At 46.3% G+C, this 8,998-nt stretch overlaps 1 pseudogene; it reads right to left on the minus strand.

Moving 5' to 3' along the window:
- Positions 1–15: 15 nt before the first annotated feature.
- Positions 16–6,428, minus strand: LOC110216938 (IQ domain-containing protein F6 pseudogene; annotated as a pseudogene).
- Positions 6,429–8,998: the final 2,570 nt, after the last annotated feature.

Below are 8,998 nucleotides of genomic sequence, written 5' to 3' on the forward strand. Positions count from 1 at the left end.
AGGGAAGATCGGGCTCTAGGCAATGAAGACCCTCATGTCCATTGCCAGGCCTGTGGCCGTGATCTGGTAGTGCCCACACAGGAGCCCGCGGGCCAGGCAGCTGCGCCAGCGCGTCTGGATCAGGCGAGCCGCGGCCTGAGCCCTCAGGTAGCGCCGTCGCACTCGCCACATGTGGACCATGGCCTGAAGCTGCACCACGGCCCACTCTCGCCTTGTGTAGAGCTGCAGCGCTATCCAGCGACGCCGCTCTACTAATCGCACGTGAGCTACCCGCCACCAGCACTGGATGATCCAGGCGCAGAGGGCTGCGTGCAGCAGGCTCTGTCGCAGGAGGGTCCCCCGCCACCAGGCCTGGATCTTGATGGCTGCCTTGTCCTAGGCCAGAGTGGAGCAGGACAAGAGCCTACTCAGGCCCAGAGCCCCTCCCCTTGTTCCCCCCTTCTGTTATCTCTTACCTTTTGTCTCTGTCTTCACTGTCCCTGTCCTAGCTCTGTCATCCCCATCCTTAGACCCTGCCCGCATTCTAGGCCCTGGATGAGAACCTCACACCTTCTTACCTGACTCCTTTCACTCTCCCCAGAACCCTCCCTCCCTTTCTCTGGACACCACGTGGCCTGGGTCAGGCCTTGCTGTCCCCTTTACCACCATTGGGGGTGGGGGGGTAGCTCTAGGACTCCACAGAAAACATTCTTCCCCACTCCTGCCTGAAATGATACAAGAACTCACTGTGTTGTTCATTTGTTGATGATAATTTTTAAGGAGTATTAGACCACCTTTAAACATTCTCCTGGTTTGATAAATGCAGCCAGAGAGAGAATTTTGTTCAGCAATCCTCCAGTTCTGTACTGCAAGTGAAGTCTAAAGCAGGGAGAAGACTGCTAAGCAAAGGTATTGGCCTCCATCACAGAACATCTTATGCAGCTGAAGTGGAAGAAGGGTTCTTTATAGGCTACTGAGCTCCTCCAAATGCTTTTATTTTCTGATGATGTCTTGTTGATTGCATCAAGCCCCGGAGTCATAGGACCCCCTCCATGAAATTCATTCCCTTTCCAAAGTGGTCAGCCTAACAATTCAGTAGGAGAAAGCCAAATGCAAGAAGATGGGCCTATTGCCTGACACGCAGCTGGGAATGCGGTCCATTATGTCAGCACATACATCTTGAATAGGCACTGTAGATGGGCAAGGAGTTAGACCCACGTTCAGAAGAAGAGAGTGGATTGATTGAATTACATTTAGGTCTTGCACTTCTAATCATCTGTTCCCTGACAGACATAAAAACCCACCTTTGAACAAAAGCATCTTTCCAGCGATCCCCTGTGTCTACACAATATGGAATACCCACATTCCCCCCAAAATAAAGATGGGAGACTCAGGGCAGTGGAGACATACATGGTGGATGTAAGACAGCTACAGCATATTGAAGATTGGTTTAAGGGTTATTCAGGAAATGGAGCATCAGAAGAGGCAGATAGGGCCCATAGCAAGTGAAAGATAATCCAGATGCTGCATTGGTAACCCACAGAATGTGGACGTTGGGCAGCTGCTCCATGGAGAGCTTTTGGAAGTACCTGGATGCCAATAGTAAAGAATGAGGAAGTGTGAATGGGTGGCAATGCATACTGCTAGAGAGAGTATCCCCACTGACAGCAGAGCTCCACCAAGAACTTTTTAAAAAACATGTTCGATTGAATAGCATAGAAATGATGTCCTATGTTTCTGTATCCACCTACAAACCATTTTACTTTTCTGTTTATTTTTCCAGATTTTTTTTTTTGGTGAGGCAATAGGGGTTAAGTGACTTGCCCAGGGTCACACAGCTAGTGTCAAGTGTCTGAAGCCGCATTTGAACTCCAGTCCTCCTGACTCTAAGGCTGGCGCTTTATCCACTGTGCCACCTAGCTGCCCCATATTTTCCCAGATATTTTGCAGTTCTTATTCACATAGTGGTTAGTCAGTAAGAGGTAGCATGATATCAAGGAAAATGACGGGCTCAGGAGCCGGGTTCAGATTCTTTCCTTGGCCCTTTTGATCTGGAACAAGTCACTTCATTTCTCTGTGCCTTGATTTGCTCATGTATATAACATGATATGGTTGACTTTTACATCTTTAACCCTATTTTTCTCTACTTAAATGGGATGGTAGCTGCTTAAGGGGTGGGACAGCGTCCCTTTGTCCTTACTCCTAGCACCTGGCGCACAGGTTAATAAATTAATGAATTGATTTTTCCTCAGAGGCTCAGATGCTACCTTCTCCAGGAAGCCTCTTTTCATCTTTTCCACCATTTAACTTATGCCAGCTGTGGTTTTTCACTTCAGACCACTGCCTCCCTTAATCTATCCTCACCGTTATCCCTCTACACTCTCTTTTAGCCCCTTTCCCCTCTTACTTCTCTGTTGAGTAAAGGGAATTTCTATATCCAGCTGTGTGTGCATATAAACTCTTTCCTTGAACTAGTTTAGATGAGAGTAAAGCTCAAGCATTGTCTGCTCCTCATGCACCTCTCTTATGTGAGATAATTTTTTCCATTCTTCCTCTCCCTTCTCTCAGGGCATCCCTCTTTCTCATGCTTTTATTCTTTTGAGAACATGTCAACATAATATATTCCTTCTAATTGACCTACTGATATTCTTAGGGGTTACATGTATCATCTTGCCATATGGGAATGTGAACAGTTTAACCATGTTAAGTTCCTTGTGATTTCTCATGCATCTTTACCTTTTTATGTTTTTCTTGAGTATTATGTTTGAATGTTAAATATTCTTTTTCAGCTCTGGTCTTTTGATTAGGAATGCTTGAAAGTTCTCTATTTCATTAAATATCCATTTGTCTCCTGAAGGATTATACTCAGTTTTGCTAGCTAGGTTATTCTTGGTTGTAATCTTAGGTTGTTTGCCTTCTGCAGTATCATATTCTAAACCCTGCAGTGCTTTATAGCTGCATCCTTACTGTAGCTCCATGGCATTTGAATTATTTCTTTCTGGCCGCTTTCAGTATTTTATTCTTGACCAGGGAGCTCTGGATTTTGACTGTGATATTCCTGGGAGTTTTCCTTTGGGGATCTTTTTTGGGAGGTAATCAGTGGATTCTTTCCATTTCTGTTTTGCCTTTTAGTTTTAGGATATCCAGGCAGCTTTCCTTTATAATTTCTTGAAATACTATGTCTAGGTTATTTTTTTGATCATGGCTTTCAGGTGATCCAGTTATTCTTAAATTATCTCAATCTATTTTCATCAGTTGTTTTTCCTATGAAATATTTCAGTTTCTTCAATTTTTTTCATTCTTTTGACTTTGTTCTATTATTTCTTGATAGCTTATGTAGTCATTAGCTTCCCTTTGACCAATTCTAGTTTTTAAGGAGATATTTTCTTCAGTAAGGTTTTTTTTTACCACTTTTACCATTTAGCCAATTCTAGTTTTTAAGAAGTTATTTTCTTCAGTATTTTTTGTGCCTCTTTTACCAAACTGTTGTCTTCCATAATTTTCTTGCATAACTGTCATTCCTTTTCCCAATTGCTCTTTTATTCCTTTAGCTTTTCTAGGAACTCTTGTTGGGCTTTTGTCCAATCTGCATTCTGCCCCCCTCTCCATCACCACCCAAGGCTTTGCTTGTAGATGTTTTCAAGTCATTGCCCTCTTCTGACTTTCTATCTAGAGCTCCCCTGTCACCTTAGTAGCTTTGAATGGTCAGGTTCCTTTTTTGTTGCTCGCTCATTTTTCCAGTCTATTTCTTGAATGTGGACTTGATGTTAAGAGTTGGATGATTGGCCAGGGCTTCTATGATGTCCTGCTTTTTGCAGCTTGATCTGAGTTCTGTAGTGCCCCCAGAGTGATGTGAGAGGTCTGGTCACTGCCCTCCAGGTCCACGCTCTGCTTGTACCAGGTAGGGCCGCTGTTCCCTCGTGACGGTGACCTCGAACTGGATTATTGGTGACAGCAGTCAAGTGGCATCCAGTCCTGTGCCCAGTGCTAGCATGGGGTTCCTATGAGTCCTCTTTCTGACCAAGTGTTCAGTCCCTGTGCCAGTAGCAGACCAGTCAGATGAGAGCTTGCACAGGAGTGATGGCATTCAAGAGAAAGGAAGGATCTGGATGTGAGACACCCAGAGGTGAGAATGACCAAAACTTGGGAAAAGGATTGGATGTGGGAGTAAAGGTGTTTGACCCTGGCGAGTTGGGGAAGGGTGGTGATGCTGCCAGCAGCAGAAATACAAAAGTTGAGGAAAGCTGGTTGATGACTCTTGAGACGCCAGTGGCATTCTCAAGTGGGTGTGTATCTGGTTAGTAGTTGGAGATGGATCTAGGACCTCAGGAAACAGGTTATTCAGGGCTGGAAATCACATTTGGCAGTCAGAATCAGTTGGAAGGGACCATAGGTCTGGAGCTGGAAAGTACATTGTAGTCCAGTGCCCTCGTTTTACAGATTAGAAAGCAGGCTAAGAAGGGTTAGGTAGTGCCAGAAGAAGAACTTGGACTCGGGTCTTCCTGACTACAAACCCAGTGCTCTAGCCACCTAGGTACCTTATACCTGACCAAGAATCCTGTCTCAAATAAAGCTTGAAGACTTTAAGAAAGACGGCTGATTTCACTTTTTGATCATTCTAATTTTTAGAAAGTTTTTCCTTGTAAGAGCTGAAATCTGCTTCTAAAATTTCTACCCATTATTCTCTCTTCCTTGCACTCCCTCCAAATACTTGAGAGTGACTGTCATGTCCTCCCCTCTGGTAGCTCTCCTTGCAAAGCCTTGTTTCTTCTCCAGGTTAAACATCTTGAGTTTCTTTGGTTATCCTTTTATGGACGTGGCATTTAGTCACCTCACCATCGTGATCTCCATCCTTTGGATACTCTCCAGTTCATCAGCGCTCTCTTTCTAAAACAGCTCCCAGAGCCGAGTGGGATGTCCCAGATCAGGCCTCCTCACCACCCCCACCAAGCAGAGGACAGTGGGATTTTTAGCTGTCATGCTCTAAATGTGTTTCAGTGCATCACAAAATGTGGCGATCTTCTGGCTGCTGTGTTCCCTCATTGTCTAGAGTTTGCAGTCCACTAAGATCTCCACTTTCTTTTGGATTTGAGCCCACGCGTCCGACTTTATGCTAGGGGAGTAGATGAGATCACCGAGGAGAAGGCATAGAGACAAGAGGGGGTCACATCTACATTTTGAGGGAATGAAGAGTCAGTGAAGGAGATAGTGGGCCTGAGGATGTCCTTTATTGGGCAAAGGAGGTCTAGTGCCCTCTCCCCACCAGGCCCAACTGCCCCTTAAACCATTAGGATTTTGGTGTCAAATGCCAGACATTTGCATGCCGCCTCAAGCTGGCTGGGTACATTGTTTTTACGCCTCTGACAACCGTGCTGCCAGCAAGACTGGATGAAGCAGGTGGCAGAGTGGCGGCAGTCCTAGTGGATGTGCCACGTGTGGGTTAGTGTTGGAGCTTCACCAGGGCCCGCTCCTGTGGGGCACACAGCAGTAGCACTGCCTGTCACCTTCTCTCCACTAGTCTTGCATATGCCATCCACCAACACTGCCTGATCCAGGCTTGGAGGGATGCGTGTAGCAGTGCCCATTGGACCAACTTTCCTTGCCACCATGCCTGAATCTTCCAGCTCACAGCTTCCTTCGTCTGTATCTGTTGCAGTGAGTAGGTAGGGCAGAGCTAGGAGGGACTCCTTGGCCTGGCAGAAAGCACCCCGACTCCTCTCCTACCTTACTGGAGGAGAATCCAATGTTCTCACGTCAGGCCCAGTCTTGAGCTCCCATGGACTCATCTCCAGTCCCCATCCTATTCCCAGACATCTGACGCCTCTAATTTTCCACTCCCTACCAGCTGCACATGACCTATGATTCAAGGCTTGCCACGTCTTCCTTCCTCCACCATCTGTCCAAGACACAGTCAAACACAGCTCCCTGGTGCCAAGAAAGTGTGCTACTCAGAGCTCTGGATCCCCCTACAGGACTGATTCCCTCTTCTCCAGCCTGAGAGATGATTTCTGCCCCCTCCCAACCCACCCTAAGGAAATGCCCAGTCTTCACCTACCATGTTTTTTTCTTCAAAGTCGTTACATTCATTTTCAGATTCTTTACTACACTGCTGTGCCACAAGCGGGGCAAGAAAAGGAAGGAAAGGGGACAGATGAGAAGAGTGGGCTGGGAGATGCTGGCATTGAGTGGCCATTCTTCCTGTGGCCTAGCCCCTGGCCCCTAGATCCCAGATTTACTTAGAGCCTTCCAGAACCCGCTCTCTCGCCTTTCTAGGTCAGTCTGTCTTTCCCTCCCACCACCCTCCCCACCAGAAGCAGGATCTCCAGGATCGAAAGCTGCCACCCCACTCTCCCTCCACTTTCCAACCTAGCCCAGCCCTTACACAGGCTACACATCCCATGGTGTGGAGGCAAGTAGCTGTCACCCTCTGACCTGCTTTGACAACCGTGGCCTGGTCTAAGCAGGAGAGCTAGGAAGTGCCTATGAGGTCATAAAGGGGTGCCTGACTCAGGGACTTTGCTGTATCCTTGATCGTGACAAACCCCTTTCCTTTCTCCCCACCCTCCTTGAAGTATAGGAAGCTTCTGGCTGTGGTCAGACACTCAATGGCAGAACAAAGACCCAGACTGAAAGACAGGACACAAGATCCATTCCGGTGACCATCCATACAAGGTGCAGGATGGGGGAGGGAGAAGGGATCTGACTCCAAGATGCCTCTGCAATGAGGCTTTAGGGCTCCATAAAATTGAAAAGAAAGAGCGCTGAGAGATTAACCGGCAGTCTACTCCTGCCAGACTAACTCCATTCCCTTTCTGTTAAACAGAGTTAGAAGGGTGACTCATTGTAGGGATCCTGGACATCTTGGGTTTCGATGAAGCTTCTCTTGATTTCCTTTTGGACAACATGAATGGCTGTTGACTAGATGAAAATGCAGTTGGATGGATTCATGACTAGTGGAAGGACTGCAGCGGCCAAAGTCAGCCTGGACTGTGATCTTTATCTAGCAGTGCCATAATGTTCTGTCCTCTGGATCCTTCCTTAGACCTTCCATGCTTCCTTTCCTCCTACTTTCAGCTGAGGTCCTTGCTTATTTTACAGAAAACATTGAGGCCGTTCATGTCAAGCTCTTCTCTTCTCCCACATCCTCCTCCCATCATTCACACTCTCCTCCTTTACCCCTATCTCATATGATGAAGTGGCATTACTCCTTACCAAGGTGAATAAAATCCTTTACTTATTCGCGTGATCCCATCTCATCTTCTCGGACAGATTATCCTCTCTGTTGTCCCTACTCTATCGCTTATTTATTAATTTGTTTTTGGCAATCGGGGTTAAGTGACTTGCCCAGGGTCACACAGCTAGTAAGTGATAAGTGTTTTGTCTGAGGCTGGATTTGAACTCAGGTCCTCCTGACTTCAAGGCCAGTACTCTATCCACTGCGCTCTATCACTTATTCTTAATCCCTCTCTACTGGTTCCTTCCCTATTGCCTACACACATGCCCATGTCTCCTCTGTTCTCAAAACAAAACAACAAAAAAGCACCTTGATCCTTCGACTCTTGCTAATTATAATCCTATGTTATCTGTCTTCAGTCCTTTGTAGCTAAACTGAAAAAGACTGCCTAGTAGGTGCCTACACTTCCTCTCCTCCCACTTTCTTCTTAACCCCTTACAATCTGGCTTCTGACCTTATCCCAATGAAACTGCTCTCTCCAAAGTTACCAATTAATTGCCAAATCCAATGGCCTTTTCTCTACTGAATTTTTTTGTTTGTTTGTTTTGGGTTTGGCAATTGGGGTTAAGTGACTTGCCCAGGGTCACATAGTTAGTGTTATGTGTCTGAGCTCAGATTTGAACTCAGGTCCTCCTGAGTCCAGGGCCAGTGCTCTATCCACTGTGCCACCTAGCTGCCTCCAGTGGCCTTTTCTCAGTCCTCATTCTCCTTGACCTGTCTGTAGCCTTTGCCTCTGTTGATCACCCTCTCCCCCTTGAGATGGTTTTTGGGACACCACTCTCTCCTGGTTCTCCTCCTACTTATCTGACTGCTCTTTCTCTGTCTCCTTTGCTGGCTCCTCCTCCAGATCATGCCCTCTAAATGTTAGTGTCCCTCAGGGTTCTGTCCTGGGCCCTCTTCTCCCTCTATACTACTTCACTTGGTGATCTCATCAGCTCCCATAGATTTAATTACCATCTCTATGCTAATGATTCTCAGATGCCCCAGCCTCTCTGCTGACCTCCAATCTTGCAACTGTGTTTTTTGTGTTTGTTTTTTGGTGAGGAAATTTGGGTTAAGTGACTTGTGCAGAGTCACACAGCTAGTGAGTGTTATGTGTCTGAGGCTGGATTTGAACTCAGGTCCTCCTGACTCCAGGGCCAGTGCTCTATCCATCTGGCTGCCCCTGCTACTGGTTTTAACAAAGAATCTGCCACATTTTGAACTCTTGGAATGGTACACTGGTCCACTTTGGTCCTCTTATTCAGTCTTGTAGTTCATACAAATTCATCCTTTCTCATACTTCTATATAAGGGGTGCATCCCTACAAGAGATACTTAAAACCTGTTAACATCATTGAGCAACAATTATATCTGGGGTGTTTTACCACAGATCAAAGAATCAATCTAGACCTCTCAGGATTGTTGGAAATCAGAAAAATGTATTATGTGAGTTACTTCTCAGACACACCCCAAATCTCACCCTTGCCATGGAAACATCTGTTCTCCTGCTGAAGTTCTCTCTCAACCAGTCGTTCCACCCTTTAGGCCCTGTAGGATTACCAGGATGCTTTACTAAAATGGCTGACCCGTGCTCGGCTACCACTGGCCCCTATTATCCTAAGAGCTTCTGCACAGACGCTTAGAAAATCTGGTATTCAGGTATCAATCACTTCCTCACTTGCTGCTTTGCAGCATCCTGCTAAGACCTCGAAAAGGTCAAAGTTAATTCCAATCAATGCTAACATTCTGGAGATAGTTGCTACATCTGGGATGAATGAAAATGCATTTATTAAGCATATACTGT

The sequence above is a fragment of the Phascolarctos cinereus genome, unplaced genomic scaffold (assembly GCF_003287225.1).
Source record: "Phascolarctos cinereus isolate Bilbo 61053 unplaced genomic scaffold, phaCin_HiC Scaffold_4;HRSCAF=312, whole genome shotgun sequence".
NCBI classification, from domain to species: domain Eukaryota; kingdom Metazoa; phylum Chordata; class Mammalia; order Diprotodontia; family Phascolarctidae; genus Phascolarctos; species Phascolarctos cinereus.